We start from the raw sequence: 22566 nt of genomic DNA, 5'->3' as shown, positions 1-22566 counted from the left end.
CACCCATTAAAGCAGAATGTGTACGAGCAAACAAACTCATTCGGGCACACGAAGACAGAAAGTTCAACATAAACTAGAAGTGACTCCAGCGGTTGAAGTTTTTTTAACATACTGGTTGCCAGCCATAATTTAGTAAGTCAGAGGTTGCCCCACATGGTACAGGGGTGGAAACATATGCAAGTCCAGTGAATCTGAAAACGTGTGTCAGTGCACGACTGGAGCAAAACCTGGGACAGAAAGAAGTTTGGCTGCACTACACTCTTTGAAAAAGGAATAAAACCCATTTGCCACAGAAATAGTGCAAAAAAAAAAAAAAAAGGGCTCTGTGTTAGCTGCGTTTTATGACCTGGAGTCAATTCAGACGACCTCCAGTGGTTGCAGTCGTTACGACAGGAGCAAAGGAGGAAGTCACATGACAGTCTGTACAGGGACAGTCTGCACATGGAAGGTTTGGGGCTAACAAAGCAGACAACTGTCACTTGTTTGTTTCCAGCTTTTGTCGGCATTAACTGTATCCACAGCTGTGAGATAAGCTTAACTGCAACATGTAACATTCTCCCTCTAACTTTAAGAAACTACTAATCTGGCAACAAAACACCAAAGTTTCCCCAAATGCAGTCATATTCAAGGGAACGGACTGACATCATATTTAGTCATTTATGTTGAAGTCCAGTCATTGAATTATCGAGTCGGTTTAGGTTTGGAATCAAACGTTCTTTTGTAAATCTGTTAAAACTTATAGTAGTTAAGAAAAGGATGAGCTGTTGGAGTAGACTTTGCAGTAGCAGCCGTGGGAGTATTAAATAGGATGTGTGAAAGCAGTTGGGTCACAGTTTAGGAGGCCTGCAAAACACAAACCTGGATTTGCATTATGATCTTATGATTTTGCTAAATATTAGGCTGAATTTACACAAAATGTGCCAATTTCATTCCACCTTACACTTTTTTAACTAACTTGTTTACTTTTTTTTCCTAATTATTTTTGGGTACTAGATATTACACAGCTAACGGTTTTAGTGTGGATGTAATATTTGTATAATTTAATTGTGCTCTCTGACCTTTTTCCAGTGAGTGAAGTTGGCGATGGCTTTACTTTATCATTGTTTTTGCTGTTGGTTTATGCATCCAAAGAATTTATGATGAGAAGTGGAGCTGATAAACCTGCATTTCACCATAAACTGAGCTTTTCATTTTTAAATGCTAGAATTTAGTATAAATTATTGTTGATATACAAAATAAGTGAACACGTAATGTTATACATGTCATATGGGCTATGCATCAAGAAATATTTCTTGTGTTTGCAGACATGTAATGCACAAAGAAAGAAATTTTCTTTTTCATGTCCTTCACTGAAATTACCCATAATTTTTTCACTAATGTGTGCATTCATAAGGTATTTCGATTTTTTTATTACAGGTAATGGGGTACCAAGATAAGACAGATGTTTCTTTTTGAGCCCTTGAAGGAGGCCAAAGAGACATTCCAGTCAATAAAGGCCCTGTGAAACGCAGCAACAGTTCTTTTTTAAGCTGCATTAGAGCAGCATTTGTTGCTCATTGATGAGATATTTGACATCATGGTCAAATTTTGGCTCCAGCACACTACAACAGCAGTGATACCAGTGAGAGCTGTAGAAGTAACAGCAGCAGCACTGTAGCCTAACTTAGTGTCGGCAGTCATATTTGTGATATTAGTGGCAGTCGGTGCTCGACAGCAGCAGAAAAAAAAAAAGTATTTTAGAAAAGACCTTTGTTGGCTTGACACGTGAGATATTTGATTTGATCGAAGACTGAGGAAGTGATACCACCACACAGCCAGAATGTCTCAGAGCTCAGTTTTCACAGTGAGATGTTTGTCAGGAAGCAACCATTTGAGATTTGATTTACTCCAATCACATTTACACACAAATCAGAATCAGAAACACCTACCTACATGGTACCACATCTCACAGTACCCGGGAAGTAGCTGTACTGTAAGTACTGTACTTAAACACTTATTTTCTGGATATTTTTCAGAATAACCACCCTGCATGTTCTTACATTTTAACCTCTTAGCAACTGAGTTTATTTATAGTTGCAAAAAAATTAATGATTAAACTGCCATTTGGGGAATAAATAAGCTATCGCAGCTGCATTCTGAATGGAAGCGATTTGAGGTGAATTTGCAACAATTGCCGTCAAAGGGTTAAAGGTCAGGAGTGATAACAAGCAGTAACAACGACAGTCCTGCTGACTTGTCCACTTGTCAACTGAGTGAGCGAGCAAACTATCAATTATCCTAAAGCATCACTCCGATCCTTAACAATACACTATTACATTAAAAAACATATGCTTAATTCAAAATCCCACTTTAGTAAGCATACAGTAGTATTTTGGGGAAAATGTCAAATTAATTCAAAAGCAAAAGCAAAAATATTCCCTGTGATTGATACGCAGTCTTATGCATCACATTACTAGATTGTTTCCTAATGCACCAATACGTGAGTAGTACTTTCCTGTTTTGACAGGTCACATAGTTTTAGAGATTTGAAAAAGGTCACAGACTCTGCTTCGGGGCCCTGACTCGAAATGTTCTGTCCAGTTAAGTACCAAACCTTTGGATCAGGCCCAAGGGCTCATCTGTGATGGCTAGGCATGGCTCTATGATGAGCAATAGGCTGGAGAGAGGAAAAAGGTTGTATGGCTATATTTACAGATGTATGTTAATTACTGCAATCTGATATATCATTATGAAACTGGTTCCTATGAAAAAAAAAAAAAAAAAAAAAAAGAGCAAAACTTCCTCACATCACTAAGATACAGCACTTCCTCTCCATTAATACACAGCGTCATAAACAAGAGATGATACTGTTTTAGGTAGGCCACTGTTGGAAGAGAGGTTCTCCACCTGGTTAAATAAAGTATATTGATGTTGATTGACTGATTAAAAAATAGCATCAGCAGATCTTTTGTTCTTTTGTGAGCTGTGATGTTCAAATGTGTTTTTCTTTCACACAATATAACAATGTGTGACTAATGCTTGGCACACATGGTTGTGCATCTCTGTAGCTCATTAACAGAAAAAGTCTTAACGTAAAATAAGTTTTTAACTCTGTTGCTTAGAATTCTATTTATTCTGCTGATACCATGCACTTCTCGTGTGCCTTCACAAGGATTTTAAAGGCAAAACATTGTGAACAACCTCAACCAAAGAAAGACTGATAAACTGAAATGAAACTCTGATTTTCATTGTACAGGTGTAAATGAAATAAACTGAGTAGGACAAGACTTAGTTCTCTCAAATATATTTACATTATCTCTTCCAAAAAATTATTGAACTACAGACTCTACTTTTTTTTTAATCCAAATAGTTTTGCTGTAAAAGAGAGATGAACACAAAATATTAGTTTTTGATTTTAGATTGCTGGCCTTCAACATTCTTGTCATGTTCAGTTATCGTGCAATTTTCACATTTCTCCAGTGGCCCCACTTATTTAAATATCCATCTACAAATTATAGCCTCTAAAACAGGCAGCTGACCTTTACCATTTTTGTCATCTGCCACAACATTCATTGAATCTTCTTGGTTGTCCAGTGGCACACATACTATACATGACTGTCAGCAGACTTTGCAACAGCATAAGTTAGCCTCACTCAGGGCAGTTATATTAGTCATGAAACTGTCTTTGGTTGTGTTTGTCTTAAAATAAAGCAGCGTCGAGTTGGGACTCCTGAGACAGTGTGTCAAGATTTAAGAAAAGCTTGAAAAATGGGTCCAGATTTCTGTGTACAGCCGTACCTTCTCTGAATTCCTGCCCATTAATCATCTCATATCCTCTCACCTTTGACTCTTAAAAAGGGCCCTGACCCCTTGGTGCGTTGGATTAAAGTTGTTCAAAGTATCTGACTAACTATCAGAATTCATCATTAATGAATCTGTTTTATTAATGTCAACGATCTAGATTTGACTTTTGATGGACTATTTTTACCATTGTACTCTTTGTAGTTTTCCTAAGTCAGAGTTCTGAATAAGCTGCTTCTTCCTAGCCGTCATATTAGTAGTAGTTGCTGAAGTCATTGTGGAGGTGGTAACGTTTGTTGCACCGCCACCAGAGGAGAGCAGCAGTAAAGTGAGTAATAGTAAAAGCAGAGGCAGAAGTAGTGTGTAAGTGCTGTATTAATAGAAACAGCATTGTTAGACTCAACACATGAATTGGAACAGTAAAACCGCACTCATTTCACCAACACATAAAACAGAGTGAAAAATAGAGTCAGAATGTTTTGTGACCACAAAACGACAGCTTGATCTCATACTTTTCTGGTCAACTAATTCACATGCTTCCCACTAATCTCAACTTGTGTGTTTTGGCATGAACTGATATCAAAGGTAACTCAGGGCAAAGTCTTCAAAATCTTAAAAGTAAATCCATATTGAATACATTTGAGAAAGGAAATGTGTTAGGGTAGGTAGTTATACATTTGACATTTGATTCACTCATTGTTTCCACTGCTGCTATTTTCATGTTTTCTTGCTTATTCTTCCAGTGTTGTGTAACGCCATGTAATGCTGTACATCACCTTTCTTTACTGTTGCTCCCCCATGTGGACAAAAAAGGAATGTTATATATTTTTAAATTGTAACTCAAGCGGCAAGTTAAGAGAGCAGATGAATCTTATTTAATCTTATGTCCTTCGTGCAGAAAATGACTTTCTGCTGTCTATAGGAACCCTTGTGCTCATGTTGGAGGAAATAAAAGACTTTGCAGCCCCTGACACCTTATATTTTTTCATGAGACTTAAACATGAACTACACAACACTGATCAGCTGCCATGAAGTAGCTGAATGGTTCCCCCTGGTGTCTGTTAGCTGCCACTGGCTTTAAACCTCTCTGGTCACAGTACAACCTGAAGTAGATGAACTGTTGCAAAAATAAAATAAAATAAAATAAAATAAAACAAACAAACAGAAAAACTCCCTCTTCCACTCCCTCTCTCACTCTCTCAGGAAATAAACAAGTTTTTAATCCCAAAGCCCGAGCACGGGTACACCTGAATGACAAGCAGCCATCATTAGTGTTATCAGTCGAGTCACACCCAGAGTGGAATCTAAATATTTCACCATTGTCTGCAACTTCTTTGCATTATTGCAACTTTCAGGCAATTCTTATTTTTTTCTCCCAGTATCATATTTTCCATAAATTGATTTTTGTCGAGACGTCCACTCCACTTCGATGCAAAAGGAAAATATTCTGGGCAGAAAAGGAAATGCAAAGCAGCAACGAATGCATCTTTTTTCAATCATAACTTTGATGAAAGATACAGATCACTCAGTTTACAAAGTCAACATTTTATCTAAAGGTTCCACATAGGAAGGATAAAAGGCACCCCAAGGTTACGGTGTCTATCCAGCAGTGCATACATATCAGTATCTGAAGTGTGAATCAGGGGGAACGGTTGCTTTCCCACAGCCAGTTTTCAGTTTCACAAGTGGACGTGTAAATAGATGCCCAAGGCCCTCTTACCTCAAAGTGAGCCCACTTTATAATACGCCTGCGGTTTCCGTTTTGCACAAATCTGCAGTAAATTTTCACAGCCTCACGTTCACTAATGCAAATTCATCTAAAAGAAATACTTCTTAATTGAAACCTATGTAGTCCTGCATTACTTTGGTCAATTTTCAGACTTGCAAAGGACACATTTGTTTTAGAATGCGATTGTGGGATCCAGATAGAGCATTTAGAGCATCATTAAAGACAGTGTGCAAACTGAGACAAGGCAATGAGATGATTTTAGGTATTTATATTCATAAACTGTAAATTCTGAGCACTGCCATGGTTAATCATTTTATACTTATAACCATATAACATGTTTCAGCATTGTTATGAAACACAGCGACTCGGTCATTTACTCAAAATAAAATGACCTAAACTAAATATCATGAGCCAAATCAACCAACTAAAAAATATAATATGTAATGTAATATGTGAAATCCTGGTTGAGGCTGACAGAGGGCACTGGTGGTCCATCAAGTATTATACACAAAAAGACCTTTTGTCTGTGCAGAACCTGTAGAGAACTTGTGATTTCTGTTACAACACTTCAGCAGCGCACTCAAAACTCTAATAATGTAAAGCATTCATAGAGTTGTGGAAGTACATTAAACCTCCTGGGGTTAATATTTACAACTGGGTTATTAAGCACTCCAAGCAAGCGTGACTTTGTTTAGGCCTGCAAAACCAGTGGAGCACACAACCCGGGGTTGATTGTCACATTGCGTGTCGTGTCGAGGCCACAGAAATTGTGCTGAAAACTGAGCTTTGATTGAGGAACATCATATGACTAAATGGCTTTCTTGAAATCCTCAGATATCAAATTTACAGATTATCATTTTTGAATTGGAAATTGTTGAACATGTACTGCATGCAGTGTGCATCTGCAAAAGTCAGATTTTTGAAAAAAGGAAAGGGAATGGACATTGGCAGAAACTTTCCAACCCTACATTTTAACACAGGGAGTGGGTGTGTGGTGGAAGCATCTGTGGTGAGTGTTTGTGTGTTTGTGGAGGAGGAGCATGTGTGGTTACTGAGGCTGCTCATAGACAAAATTAAATGGTGGATTTTAAAGATGTACTGAACAAGGCTGCCGAATTTCATGTTTACTCAGTGACTGTGGAGAATTTCAATAAAGCCGAAGCTGTTCCGTTTCTGTTTTTGTTGTGATTGCTTTAATCACCCAGGTCTGCAAAACTGCACATGACGCTCTCTGTGCACTTAACTCTGCATGAGCACTGGTGCAGGATTTCAAAGCAGTCACATAAAAAATTTTAAATTGATGCAGGGTTATAATGTAACTGTGATATTTTGACAGGATAGTGACATATTGGGTTGCTACATTATGCACATCCAATTAACACACAGTGAGCCTGAAAGCCACAGTATGGCAAGAGATGGCTATTGCATTTTATGAGTATACTTTACCGTCAGGTCATACACAAATTAATCCTTTCATGCAATGCATGCTATCCTCGACTAGTAGCTCCTATATTATGGCTTGAACTCACCTGAGGCAGTTTGAATTTGGGGCACAAGCATGGGAAATGGGTCAGTTAAAAAAATAAATAAATAAAAGCTTGAAAGAACATTTCAGACTGTACTTCTGAGCAGATCAGCAGCTTAATCTGTGTGTGTATTACAAAAGCTTTTAATGTGGTAGTTTTCACATTCGCTTACACTATGTGCATATACACTGGAGCTGGAGTTGTTCAAACCCACTTAGTACTGTTTTACTTTGAATATTAACGTGCAAGCTAACACCACACTTAAACAAAAGAAGGGTAAAATACGATGGGATGACATTAATAAATTGCATACAACACACATTTGATTGAACTGGCACATGACACAGGGTGAAATATATTGTGACTCTCTGAAATTAATGTCAGGAAGACAGAAGACGTTGTGATCCTACATGATCAGACTCCAGCAAATACTTATAATAATACCGGCCCAACTGGCACCAATCATCATGCCTTAGTCAAAGTCACTGATATGGTTTAATTTGAATATGGACTGCAGCTCCTAACCGGCATGTTTTTACAAATTTCACTACTGCTACATGATTGCATGATTAAGTAAGCGTGCTGTTTTTTTATTTTTTATGGTGCTCAGTAGGTCCTTGGCAAATAGAAGTATTTTTCTAGTTAATTATCAGGGTTTATTGAAGATTGTTATGAAATGCAACATTAGTTTTTATCGGCGTCAGTTATCCTGATGATGTTATCTCAAAAAGCCGTATTATGTTTCAAATGATAGTCGGCAGCAACACAAGCAGCTTTGTGATACTGAACTTAGGCAGATGCTTACATGCTTACAGTGATAACACAGACATGCTGATGTTTCTAAACAAAAGCAGAGTTGGAATTCACTCTTTGGAAATCATGATTCTCTACTAAATGTCAAGGCAATCCATCCCAGATATTGGAATTTGGGAGGGAGGGAAAAAAAAAACAGTGGTCTCTGTGCTGATAACCCGGCATGGCTAAAAATAAATTGCAACTGTTGCGGTGTCTCATGCCTGCTAGATTGAGATATATCAATGCTATGCTTCCTTACACACTGTCATGGACCCGACAGGCAATGTAGGTTTTTCAAAGCTGCAAACCTTGCGTGTTAGTTTTGAGCAGACACAAGGACCCTAACTCTATAGGATGTTTGTACCTCAACCACTGACTTTTGATAATGATTCATAGACATCCTGTTGTCTGTTGTCTGTGCTGGGACACATCATCAGTGATGTCCTGAGGTTGCTGGGTGTTTCTGTCTTTTAACATCACACAACCTCACTCAGGCATCCCAGCCAGAATTGATCAGGCTCCCGTTTATGTCCCACCAGCATTGCAATTCAAATTCCAAAGAAGTCTCTGTCTTGGTTGTGCATTTTTTAAAAGCAGAAGCAAAAGCATCAGCTGGTGACAAGAATGAATGCATGTAGACATTGAAGACACTGCAGGCATTCAGTAAAATTAAAGGGCAGGGATGTTGTAGTGGTAACACGAGGACAATAAAGTGTGTCCACCATGATGTTTTAGTTCCAGTAGCAATGCCTGCATGGCTAATTTCCTCCTCCCAGTCACCAACAGCCACTCAAGCTCATAAAACAGCAACACTATTGGCTGAAAACAAGAGGTCAATGTACAACAGAGTACTCAATATACCACTGCAAAAAATAATAATAAAAGAAATTGTAATAATATTAATAACAAAACTAAAGAAAAACTCAGCTCCATCTGTTGTTTAGCCTCAAAGATAATGGTGGTTTAAGTTGTGTTTGTAATTATCTAACTTACTCAACTGGAATTCAATACCAGGCCACATTTTTCTGTCTTTTTCAAGTAATTCCTGCATCCGTAATGTTACTGGTGTGATGTGCTGTTCAATCTCTGTACTTTACAAAACATGTACAAATATGTAACTTTTAAAATCTTCACAACTGTGGAATGTGTTTTGGCACTCGTTCCACCAGAATGAAATGTATTTTCACACAGAGGAATCATGAGGTCAAACCACTGTAACTACAAACTGTTTATCACTGAATAGTTCATTTATTAATTTATTTCTCAACTTGTCCTCGGCCTGTCCGTGTCCTGCTACAAAAACTCAAGTCACGTATTTTATTCAGTGCTCTTTTGTTCATTTTCAAACAAAGTAAGATCAATGGACTGTTTAATTTAGGACCACCACATCTGACCCTGATACAGAAAGTTCTGTCTGCAGTTCGTACCATCATCACCCTTTTCTCCAACATTTATGTTTTCTGTTGTTGTGCATGAGCACTCCCAAGTGTTTGAATATGTGATTTGGATGTGGGCCTCTGTTTCAACCAAGAACCCTCAACGGCACTCCCAATCACAGACACCAGTCAGTCATATTTGACCTTGTGAAAAAGAAAAAAAAGAGCCTTAGAGATTAGCAAAAGGGGTTTTGAAGGCATGAACTATCACTTGACTCTCTGCACTACATCAAACCCCAATCAGACATGGCCTTATCGTACCACCCAAACAGTTCTCTGGATTTGTTATGCTGTTTTGATGCACACCGCTTATCCAGGATTTATAATCATGACTTCAGTGCCCAGTAAAGCCTCGGCCGATCCAGCTGGAGGTTTAGACGGCAAACAAACCGAATTACAATGCAGAGGCAGCCGGCAGACAGTTCATCATGGCCAAGGTCAAGAAGTGCTTCAATTTATAAAAACACGAAGATATGCATCTGCCCACTCTGTCATAACCACTTTCAAAGTAGTCTCTTTGTTTGTTGGCGGGGCCTTGGAGACCAGCCATGGCACAATATCTCATCACCTTTCTGTCAGGCTGCTCTAGCAGCGTTCATTACTTTGTCCCAGATTGATCTGTGCTCTCTGATGACCGTGCAGCCATTTCATTTCTGTTGATCACTGCTTTTCCACCTCAAAGAGCATGGGCTTTAATGGCCCTCCAGCAGCAGAGCACTTCAGCATTACCATCCACTGTGTCAGAATCCTGCAGCGGTTTAAGTTACACTTATATTGTTGGACGCAGTTTCAGTGACAGGATAAACCTTCAGCTTGAGACCAATTACCCACTCAAGTTCATAAATGTATCACGTTAAAAGGTTTTGTGTCACCAAACACAATATGCATTAAAATATTCAATCTGATTTGCCCAACAGACCTTTGGACCATCTTAGGCAGGTAAACAATAAACCAAAATTTAAGCATAGCCACAAAGAGACATCTTCATTTTGTTCCATCAAGGCCTAGACATAAATTTGTTTCTACAATGTTATCAGATTTGGATCACAGTGGAGGGAAAATGTATTTCAAGAGGCTTGAGAAAAATCTCATTTGGCACACTCAAGTCGGCTGCAGGAGCTCAAGGGCATGGGATGAGCGATGTCATTACCCTAGCATGGTGAATCTGATTGGTCACAGCTCATATGTGGCAAAACGACCTCAGAGTGCTCCAATGGTTTGTGCTTGGGATAAATGGGACCAATGAATTCCTCAACTGAGGATATTACGAAGCGGATGATATTGTTAAGCAAAAGAACAATTAAATATTATTAACAGTGCACTGATGACGCACATCAGTGGGTTTGTGAAACCAAATTAAGAAAATTTAGGAATCAACTAAAATCATGCTAAATACTAAAATCAATGCCCAAGCAACATGCTGATGTTAATACTTACTGTGAGCAAGTGTAAGTATGCTTGCAAGGCAACACTGGCTGAGAATTGTTCCCTACCTCATTACAGCAGCAGGTGATGCGGACGTGATGAGGGAATCTGTAAGATGAACAAAAAAAATAAAATAAAAGAATCAGTTGTCTTTTAAAAACGGAAAAAATGGAAAGATGATTTTGGTTCTGTCCTGCTACAGCTGTTAAAATACAGATATTCTTGAACCTAACAAGAGCAAAAATGGGTAATTTTAAAATGCTCCGGCCTGTGTTGTTGAAACTGGTGATATTTTTTTTAAGTATCACCTAGCCTGTTTTGAGTTTTTAGATGCCAGTCAGTAACAACTTTTGTCAGCCTAGGTGTGAAAAGCAAGAGGGGTAGGGGTTAGGTTTCAGGGCTAGAAATGTTAATGTCTGTGTACAGTGAAAAAAAAAAAATTCACACTTACAGTTATGCATTCAATAACCACAGAAACCATGTTGGAAATTCTCCAAAGTGGGGGTGTTTACTATCTGTGGACCACCATTTCTCACACAGAGAGTAACCATTTTCCTTACAGCACAGTTGGGAGATGCTGTGACGACAAGTGAAACCTTCTCACATTCTCTAGACCCACACTGCATACCCACAATGGGCCTGCATGACAACTTCATCTCTTGAAAACAGCGCATGACTTAAGAGATTTTGTGGTCTGGAGGCAGAGAGCGAGAGTGTGTGTTTGTGTGTGTGCGTCTGTTGAGAGAGGTGGGGGTGGTTTTCAGGAACTAAACAGAAGGGAAATCATATTGTTTTTCAAAGGTTAGATTATCCTCAGCTGTATAATGTAATGAGGTTACACTGATAACCAAGTTCAATGAAAAAAGCACATTGTAGAGAAATTTGAAACAAATCAAAATAAATGATCAAGTTTGGGAAGTTACAGCCGAGCTACACTTTTGCCAGAACAACTGTTGGTTTCTTATTTAAAACACCTTTTTGAAAAATTTCCAATAAAAACTATCTCAAATGTGACATCCCTTATTTTTCAAACCTCTTTTGCTCTCACATTTTTACTTTCTGTTCTTTGCTGCTTCACAAGTCTTTCAGCTGTTTTACACTCAGCGGTATTTTCAGAGCTTTACACAAGAGAATAGCAAAATGATGACTTGACGTTCTACTGTGCAAAGCTTTAAGGTGGATATTTTCTGTGTTGCGCCTGCCGGCTGGCTTCTGAGGGATTAGTAAGGAACTAATGATTTGTACATGGATAATCTCATTAATGGTTTCGAAAATCCAGCTGCTCAGGTAATCTTTATTCATTACATTCTACTAATCTTAATCCTTCTGAGATAATTCCTGCACTGCTGCATGCTAATCTGATCGCTATCACCAATTTTTCCCTTTTTGTAATTAAGATATTTTCATGCAGAGAATCAAAATAGCTCAGTTTACAGTTATGACGAGTCCAGTGTTAACAGAGTAAATGGTAAACTTTAGGCTTGGCATGAAACCACTATGGTGTTGGGAACGTCTGCTCATTTAGATACCATGTTACAACCACTGAGGTAAATAGTTTTCTACAAAAATACAAAAGACAGTACTCTGTAGCTTAACTGGAAGGCAGACTAAGATATCTAACACCACTCATTGTTCATCTAAGCTGTACACTTAAGCAGTGACAAAGTCCTGTATTTCATCTGAAGAGCAAATGGCACATGACAGAATCCGACACGGTGACCTGTCTTGGACAAATACAAAGGTTATAGAGAAGGGATGCCAGCTCATGTTTTCAGTAAATAAATTCCAATATGACTGTATCATAAAAGACGGAAGAACAGGAGAGAGACGATGATGTCAAAGTGACCAGCGAGAGCCAAGCTTCACATTTATGTTCCTGCCTGAGTGAATAGAGAATGAAGACCTCATGAATCAAACTGTGTCAGCTGTGATAGGAACAAAATGGGAAACCAGGGCTTCTCCGGATCATCTTTGATTAAAATATCGCAACTGTTCAATAATAGACACACTAATCAAGTTTGAAGCCGAGGGAAGATGTGGCTTTTCATCTATGAAATATTTACCTGTTGTCCGTTTTTAAAACCTGATAAACTCAGATGCTATTTTCAAAACAGCAGTGAGCAATTTTACATCAGAATTAGCTAATTGGATTCGCTGACTGTGGCAGTGAATGCTGTCTTTTCCTTTTGTCTCTAACCCTTGCGCCCGAGTAAGAAATATGCCACAGCTGTCACTGTTGCTGTGAGGTGAGAAATGCAGCATGCTGATCTCACACTAACACACCCTCTGCCTCTTTTATCCTGCTCAGACCGATCGCCACTGTGTCTGGGGTACCTCTCTCTCTCTCCGCGGCACTGTCAGTTCTGGTAATTGACTCTTGCAGTCTCTGCTGAGCCGTCCACTACATGGTCTCTAAGGCTCCATTCCCAATTACAGGCTGCAGCTCCCTGATGGCCTGAGGTGGATGACCAAGGGGTGAGCAAGGTGGGGGCGGTGGAGCGCAGTATTATTAGTCTCTGATGTGGAACCAAGACTGTGCTGGATATACAAGTGAACACTGGTGCCGTACCCTTGTAATACTATCAACCCTTTAAGTTAGGACAGGTGTGACAGGTTTGATGCCGGTGCCAGGATTTGATAGATATAACTGTTACATTTTTGACTTATTAGTTTAATCATCTGTTGTCCGACTCAAACCTGAAGGCAGCAACAGAATCTGTCCTGCTCTGTTTAGTGTGTAATGCAACAGATGAGGGTGAAGCACCATCCTCTCCTCAGCCTTCACCACAAAGAGAGGTGTTTCTTTTTGGCCACCAGGCACAGCTCAAGCTGCCAATGATAGGGCACCATTGGCCAGTGGCAGCCTGTCAAAGATAATAACCGTCACCGCTGTAGCTGTATTTTCCAGGGGAATGCGTGAGCAGCAGTCTATGTGTTTTGTATGCATGTGTCTCACTCGCTTACTTACCATGAATTCCATTGTTTCTTTTCAGCCTGAAAAAGCCTCTGGGTTTATTACAACTTATTTCTTCTTCGTGATTTTCTGACCATTGTTTCTGTCAACTCTGTTCACACTGAGATCAACGACGTTGGCATCTTACAACACCAATGAAATCATCAAACAGGTTGTGAATAAACCTGCAAAGTAGCCAAATTGTCTTCAAATCAAGGTTAATATAAAACATGAGCACATTTAAATGTGAGCAATGATCTCTCATTACACGGAGAAACAGTGTGAACAGACCACTGATGTAAACATAGGCAGTCAAAGCTAAATCATAGGCTTGGAAATTCAAATGATTACAATAAACATTCCAAGCACTAAATAATTTATAAATGCTCATCAGCAACATCATTATTACATTACATTATTCAACTTTTTTATAATATAAGAGAGTTCAAGAAAATAATAAATGTTGCTATGGAAACATCCTTGCTCCTCAAAGTCAGGGCACAGTCAGTGAAGTTAGAGTTAGAGGGCAAATGGGTGAATGTCATTAACAAGGTTGATGGCTTCTGGGTAGAAACTCTTCATCATCAGGCTTTTTGTCCTTGCTGTGCACCCCCATAGTGTCATCTTGAAGGCCGAAGGGTGAAAAGATTTCGTTGTGGGTGACTGTTGTCTCCACTGATGCTACAGCCCGTCCTCTCATACATACATATATATGTGAACAGCAGTTGGCTACTGCTTGGATACTTTCTATGCATTGAGGGCGGGCAGTGTTTATTGCTGTGACAGTGCTGTTCTATGTAGACCTGTTCTGTCTTCATGAACTGGAGATGGTCCACAGGGTCCGATACAGTAATGACTAATCATGTTTCCCTTAAGCATTTCTTTGCTTTAGGAGCAAAAGCAATGGGCCAGCAGCCACTGCTTAATCTTGTTTTGCAGAGGTTTGATGATGCTTGTTTTCAACCTTGGTGTGGATTGAGATTTCTGAAAGGGATGTGAAATTTCTGAATGCTTGTCTGGGCCAGCTGCCTTCCAGGGCTTTATTTTCCTCAAGGTTTTTGCTATATCTCCAGATGGAATTGTCAATGGTGGATTTAGTGGGCTTTTTCTGTCCTCCCTGTGGCTCTATGTTGAGGAACTCAAAGCGTGCATAGGTTGAACTCATCTTTGTAGCATCCACTTTACGCTTACAATCCCTTAACCATTGAGCTACATTTGTTTGTCGTCTTCTTGCCACACATTTTTGAAGCTGTGTTGCTCCCTAATCTCAGAGGCTGAATACAGTTGTAGGTGGGGGTATATGTGGTTGTATGAAACCAAAATTTCCCCAGAAGCTGTAGCTGAAACTTTAATAAAACAGAACAAGAAGGGCTTAACAGGGTGAAGGGAAACTAGACCCCAGGAATGGTGGTTTGTCAGCATGGACTGCTTGTGTTTCCTCCTCCAAGTTTCCAGTGCTGATGGATTGCTGGTAGTGAGAACAACATTCACTACTGCAAACCCTTCACCAGCTGCCATAACAACATTCAATCACAGTGAATCAAACATAAGCCTGCACAGCAGCAGTTTCCCTCCTAGGTGACAAGCCGGACCAAAAAAACAGGTAAACTGGATGTAATTTGAAACTGGTATGTGCATCGCTCCCATTACTCATCATCATAAAGTAAATGGAAGTATGAAAACCTGTACTGTGGGCAATGTGATTGCAGCTTGATACAGGTACATCCCCACGGTGGTGTTGATAGTGACTAAAATGTCATGCTGTATGAAAAACCAAACATGAAATGTAACTATTTCAAATGGGAAGATTCTCAACACTCAATTTCCTCAAAGGCCAGGGAAAAAAAAGAAAAAAAGAAAAAGATTGCACAGCCCATCACTTTAGCTTCCAAAACATGCGAGCCTGTGAACCACAGATTGTGTGAGGGCCCCCCCCCCCCCCCAGGTTGGGCGAGAGAGGGATGTTTTTTTTAGCTTCGTTGTTGTGAGGACTAATGGTCCATCTAGGATGTGCACAAACCAATTAGCCTTCCTGACCTCAGAGATGGTATGTCATCCTGTCAATCTTCAGGAGGAGAGAGGATGACAGGAAACTCTTACCGCTGCTTGACTGTTCAAGGGGTCAGATGAGTAGAAGAGGAGGATAGAAGAAGGGATGGGTAGCTGTTATTGATGGCGGAGCCTGGCAGAGTGGAAGGGTCAATTAGGAAAATCACTAGTGGTGCTAACCCCTGGAGAGGGGGGGATCTAATAAGTAGTATTGTATCAGTATGTAGGGAAGACAATCACTGTTATCTCCCATAGTACAACCATTATTGTTCAATGGAAAGACATTCTTGAAAATTCCTGTTATTAGCACAGTGTCAGCACTGACTGTTGGCAAATTTGGCATTCCTTTAGATATTTCCTGCCTGAACATGGGGTCATGAAGGGCTTGAAATGATAAAGTATATAAGGACTTTTTGCTATTATGGTTAGACAGCTTTTTGTCTGACTTAATTGTCAATTCAGCAGATATATAATCCGTCAGAGGGAAAAAAAAAGTTCTCTAATAAGGAGTCTTTAGTTAAGGATTTGGAATTTGATTGGTTCAACTGACTTCCTTTGTAACAGGCTTTAAAATTCTCTGCTAAAGGTTTCAGCAGCTTGTTGCTGCAAGCTATTGCAGGTCAAGATTTCTAATCCAGTTAGCTTCTTCCAGGTTTTTTTTTTTTTTTCTTTTTTCAGTCTGATAAAAGCTTCTGAGATTGAAGTATTTAAGGTATACTTTATTTAGTATGACATTTAGGAAGCCATTATCATGAAAGAGAAATACTGGCTTGTTTGGTTAACCACTCCATGAGCTCACAAAGGAATACCCTGCTTCAGATATCAAACTCCATTACTCTTCCAGGTGCAGCCTGTTCCTGAGGGCATCATACGGACTCTTTACTCCCTTATCATAACTCTTGTCAAAAGTAGAAGAGAAGATAGATCATTGTTAAGACCAGGTTGTGGGAGAAACATCTCCTCTATCCTGGTTATCAGCAGATGATATATCACTGCTGACAGGGTCTTCCCGGATCTGCTATGTACATGTCCCCATGGCCGAACTCATGAACACCAAGCCAACAGCACCAGCTCTTAGCCATGTGTGTCGTCATAAGACCAAGGTCACACTGCAGAAACCAGACACATTATCAGTTTACTGCAAAAGGTCATGAAATAGTTGATAAAATACTATATACTGCTTAACGTTACTCTAATTACTCAAATTTTAATACATACATTTTTATAACTTCATATTGTAGCAAGTCTTATAGATGATATTACAACATTTTTGCTTCAGAGTAAGATTTTGTTCTCCCTTCCCAACACTTTGTCTCACATTATAATATATTTAATATTGTATTAAACCATTCAGTAATTATGTTGTGGTGATTATTCCTGAGGTACAGTAAGAGGTGAATCCTTTCGCACAGTGAATGTGGCTCTAAAGACTGAATAGTTATTAGTCTTCGTTCTCCTCGAGGTCAGATTTACTGGTAAATGTCAAGGACACACTCTGGAATTCTGCCTTTGTTACTACCTTTGACTCAAAGTCATTCAGACGACTGGAACTGAGGACACTACATTGACCGTGCTTACAAATACTAATGCCATTAATTATAGCGGATAGAATTTATGAGCTTTTGGGAAAATGCAAAAATGGAAAATAATTTTAAGGCATGGTTGTGGTAGTGATGCAAAAGGAAGTGCAAGACACAGGCATCTTTCAAATGTGTCAGTAGGGGGCAAAATTGATCCAGCATCTCACAGTTGATCAGCTCATGCCAGCAGCAAGACATGCCCAGTAGTGTGGAGACAGGACTACATGACAGAGAAAAAGAGAAAGTTATTCTTCAATGAGACAAAGTGCTCAGAGGTACTGTGTTCTGCAGGGATGTAATGCTGTCTTCTGTAAACAACCAGGCCACCACATCCTGGATTTGTGGGTGAGCCACTTCCTCTGTTATTTTCTTACACCGATGCAAAATATATTTCGATAATATCACCTGAAGCTAATAATGTGTCAGTCTGAATTCATTACCCCGTGTTAACAGAAACAAAAAAGAATGAAAAGATGCAAGCTTGAATCAATAGGATAAATAATATTTTAACGAAATGTCAAATAAAACTCAGATAATGAGAACAGGAAAAGGACTGACTGAGAACTGAACTGACTTTGACCTTTGTCAGACAAGGACAAGAACCCTGTGGAGGAGCAACATCATGGGACTGACATATAACCCCACTCCCTTTCCACATTCTGATCAAGCGTTTCACAAAGTGAAAGTGAAGGTTATTTCTTTACTTTCTGAAACCATTTCATACGGTGGGAGAGAAATGAAAAAAGTAACATACACCAAATAACGGTCTAAAACTCTGTGGAATAAACACCCATTGAAGCATTTTAATGTTGTTCTTGCAGAATTTTTGTGAAAATGGAAAAAAAAATTACTTATTCTCAAAACAATGGGTCAAGATCCAAAAAATAAACAACTCATTGGATCGTCTCTATCTTGCAAACACCTACGTCTTTCAAACTATCTTTGAAATTCAGACTTCTTGTTAAATTCTCTAGTCTTCATACCAAAATAATTCTGATCACATCATCAGATTTGTTCAGACTTCCACCAGAGTCACTAGTGACAGTGATGTGAAGGTCATGCTAGACAAAACTGAAGAAACATCCAATTAAATATGTTATAGCAAATGTAGAATTCCATTGATACAGCAAAACAAAACAAAACAAAACATACAAAAAACAAAAATTAAAACACAAGTGGCATTTCCATCCTCAGTGGTCAAAACTAGCATCACTAAACTGTACACTAAACATGCTTATTTTTATTTAAACATCAGTGCTAATGGTACAAAATATACCAGGCAATTTATTTGATCAGGCCTCTCCATTGATTTATTATACTTTGTTTTCCAGGGAAAGAAGCCATGAGTCAAATTAAATGCCTGATATTAAGTTAATGATGTGCAGTCCTGTGAAGAACATCCAGCGACTTGTGTTTGGATCAAAATCTGGGAAGCTACATGCAAAAAGCTTCACATGGCTGCTTTCCCTCTGCTTCGCTGCGTCTTCACCATTCCACAGTTGTGAAATAGTGAAGCGTGAACAGTCGTTCCCCAGGTGACGCCCGTAGCATTCTGAAGTATCAGCTCTGCTGATACCATAAAAACTTAAACCAGATCCCGACATGACTCTGTTATAGCTCATCTCAGCCCCGTGAGGTTATGAAGTGGAGAGCAGCAGAATTATTCACATCTGCAAAAATATTAGAGATGAAGCAATGCAAATCACAAAAAAAAAAAAAAAAAATCACAGCAAGCCTTAAACCAAAAAACGATGGCGCCAACAGGGGGTGGCCATGGCCCTCCCAATAAATTTCCTGGCCACCCCACTTGCCAATATAGACTGTAGTAGCGTCAGTTATGCATTTCATCCAAAATGTACAGCCAGCCAGGCGAGCCTCTCTTGACCTCCCATCATTCACAGCAGCCCCTCCGCCCAACAGCAACGGCTCAGCGAGTGTGCGTAACGGCCAGTCAACAATCTCAGAAGGAGTTAAGAGAGTGGACGGAAAAGACTACCAGTAAGTAAATCAGTCAAAATATTCCTTAGTAAAAGAAGAGGGGGAAGTATGTGTCATTACGTGTGCTTTTTGCTAAAGCAGCTTTTTGACATGTATAACTGAGTTACGTGGCTAACATTTGCTGCTGCCTGTATATGTTATGTCAATTTTCAGGCAATCCAGAAAAAGTCCACAGACATCTCTTTTTATTTTAAGAAGAAAATTAGAACAGGAGGAGAGAAAGAGACAACAGTACACATTAGACCATTGCTAACATTAAATATAACACAATAAACCAAAGTATATCAGTAGGCGCTTCCTTAACTCTTTCTGATTTCTGTTTTCTACTGGCCTGTTTACTACCACAGTACAATAAAATCCTGAAATTATGGCTTTTAGTTTTGGTGTGCCACCCCAAGATTTTAAGTGGCCCCATCAGGCCACCCCAATGAAAAATTTCTGGAGGCGTCACTGCCAACAAACTAAAGGTAATGACTGTGTGCTGATGCTAATGTAGCATGGCTATATTTACAGTTTAATTAAGAAATCACAAAAATCCCCAAAAGGTGAGTTATAAAGCTCATCTCTCAAGCAAATCTACGTCAGAAGCTCAGTCAAAACTCAATTCCAAGGAGCAAGTGCATAATATCTTCCTTTTGACTGTGGGGTTTGTTTGTGACGTTAGCCAGTCGGTATGAAAAATTTCTGCTTGTGGCCCGTTTATTGCTATTGCATGAAAAACAGGCAGGTGGGAAATTAACCGGAGACCAGCTGCATTTTGGAGGCCAAGCCGCACTGCTGTTGGAGCGCGAACAGACACGGTTGAGAAAATGCAGTAGTCTAACAATCTCATAATTAGTACAGAGGCGAGAATACACTGAAAATATTTTTTCACTCAATGAAGGCTTTAGTATACAATGTGTGTCCAGTAAATCTTTTGCAAAACCATTCATCCCATCTTACTGTGGTGGCCCTTCATTGCTTCACTTGGTCGCTCTGTAGATGCGAGTCAAAGGAGACATCTGGAGGTGGAATAATTGACATTTCCTACCAGTCACACCATCCTATCCAAAAAGTTTCAACCAGAGGTCCCCAAGAGCTCAAAAGGTGAAAAGGCCCCAAAACCAGAAAATGGTCTGGATAGTGAACTCATTTGGTCCTGAAGGCTCGTCTCATTGACCCTGTGTCTTTTTCTCTCTTCCTCTTCTCTAAGGCATTGCTTTACATTCTACAGTCCTTTAGTTCAACTCAAAAGCTTTTTAAGAGATATATATAAACTAACAGGCCACATTTTGTCAAGGCTCATTGGTTAATTATCTCTATTGACTGTTCTGCATCTATGAAATATTGTTTTGTTGATTTATAGCTGTTTGGCGATATTTCTACCTGGATTTCTTCTTTGTTCGTCCATGTGTCTGTTCAGGATTATTTCATCAGTCCACAGTACAAATCTGTGCATCCTTTGTTGCGTAGGACCATAGAATGACACGACTCTGGGTATTAAGATGTACGTTTTTAAGACAGATACAATCCTGCTTCCCTGTATTTCTCTGTGATAAACAAAGCGATGCAGTGAAAGGCCTGAGACACCTCAGACATGCGGAGTATGTTTTCGTGTCTGCTCATCTTATTTCATCTGTCTGCTGCTCTGGATGCTGCTCAGTACCTCACTTTCACCACCCACTGGAACACAAGGTTAATATATCTCTGTGCTTCTGTGCTAACTGTGCCAATCTGACAAGATGGAAACAACTACTAGACAAGCACATGTCCCAACATCGTCAGCACAGGCGTGGAAATGTATATTGATGTTCCACACCAATACATATCCATGTGACTCTGATGGCTGCCAAGTCATGTCACGTCTGTGTTACCCCCACGGAGGTTTAAATGTCTTGGACTTCCTACTAATTATCAGCCCTTGTGTCGCCTTTTCAGCTGAGGGATGAAAACTAAACTAAACAGCAAGCACAATCGCCTTTGAATCCCTTTGTAAAAAGTCACAATCTTAGAGGATTAAAATGACAGTTGAGAAAAGATAATGACACTCAAGCCATCTGGAGAGCTGAAAAAAGAAAAGAATTGGAGACTCTAAATTTACCCGGGGGGCAAAACATTAAATGGTCTTGTCATATAAGATGAGTTCACCAAAGACAAGAGTGCCGGAGGAATTAATGGAAAGTAATATGTCCATGTTAAGTGTTATGTACAATTATCTACATTAAAGTTATTTATTCTGTAGTATGTGTTTAAAGTGAAAAGCAGCACAGTGCATGGCATAGTCTAAAGATGGTGGAAACTTCTAAACTAAACCTAGAAACATGTACATACACGTATAAATACCACCATTCATACAGGCATATAAGTATGTATGAACTGCGGTATGGACAACCGCCCCAAACATCAACAAGCACATTCATTATAATTTCATTACAGATGCTGAGAAGCCCTTGAGCAAAGCACTTCCAGGTACATCCAACGGTGATTCTATTGAATGTTTGAATAACCACTCTGAGCTGCATATCAGTCCTATGAGGTGACAACCGCCCTAATAAGTAACTTCTGTGTCCAGCTGACAGAGTTGAGCCCCAAACACCTGCTCACTTCCAAACGAGATTCTCCTTCACAGGAAGGAAGGAAGAGAAACTGTTTGACCAACTCTCTTCACATCTGCGCAGTTAAACCCTGCTGGGTTTTCTCATGATAGCTTTTTTGGAAAACACGATACCATTGTTTGTTTTACTGAGCAGGGAGCACATATACATGTCTGTACAATCCTGAAATGTGTGAGCTAATGAGTCTAGTTATCGTTCAAATTTTTGCCAAAAAGCACATCACTTCTGGAGCATGGAGGTTAAGATAAGATGGCAAAAGATTTAGATGCTGGTCAACAATTTCACATTTTCCCTTTGAAGTCTATACTGTAGAAAGAGTAATCAAATTGACGCTGAAAAATGTGTAATACAGTTTTAACTTAAATTTACTTTTAGTCTCATCATGATCACTAGATTACGTTTTTTTTTCTCTCCTCACTATATGTAATCATCATCAATAATAAAGAGAAACTCTTAGCCTCTATGGGTGAAAAATTCATGATTTTACTGTAAAACAGTAAACCTCCAGAACATGTTCCATCAAACCTTTGAGCGCTGGAGCACTTAAACTGCACTTTGGGTGGGCAGCTACCTGCCTTGAACTGTTGGGCTGCATGATCGAGAGACAGATTTTCTTTAGAAATGATTTTGTTCTGTTGTTTGAGAGAGATGACAGTGAAGGTGATGGTGATGAACGCCACTGTGGTTAGGACTTAATGGTA

This window comes from Echeneis naucrates, chromosome 21 (assembly GCF_900963305.1).
Source record: "Echeneis naucrates chromosome 21, fEcheNa1.1, whole genome shotgun sequence".
Taxonomy (NCBI): domain Eukaryota; kingdom Metazoa; phylum Chordata; class Actinopteri; order Carangiformes; family Echeneidae; genus Echeneis; species Echeneis naucrates.
The sequence above is the reverse complement of the archived record's forward strand: the minus strand, read 5'-3'. Positions refer to the sequence as shown.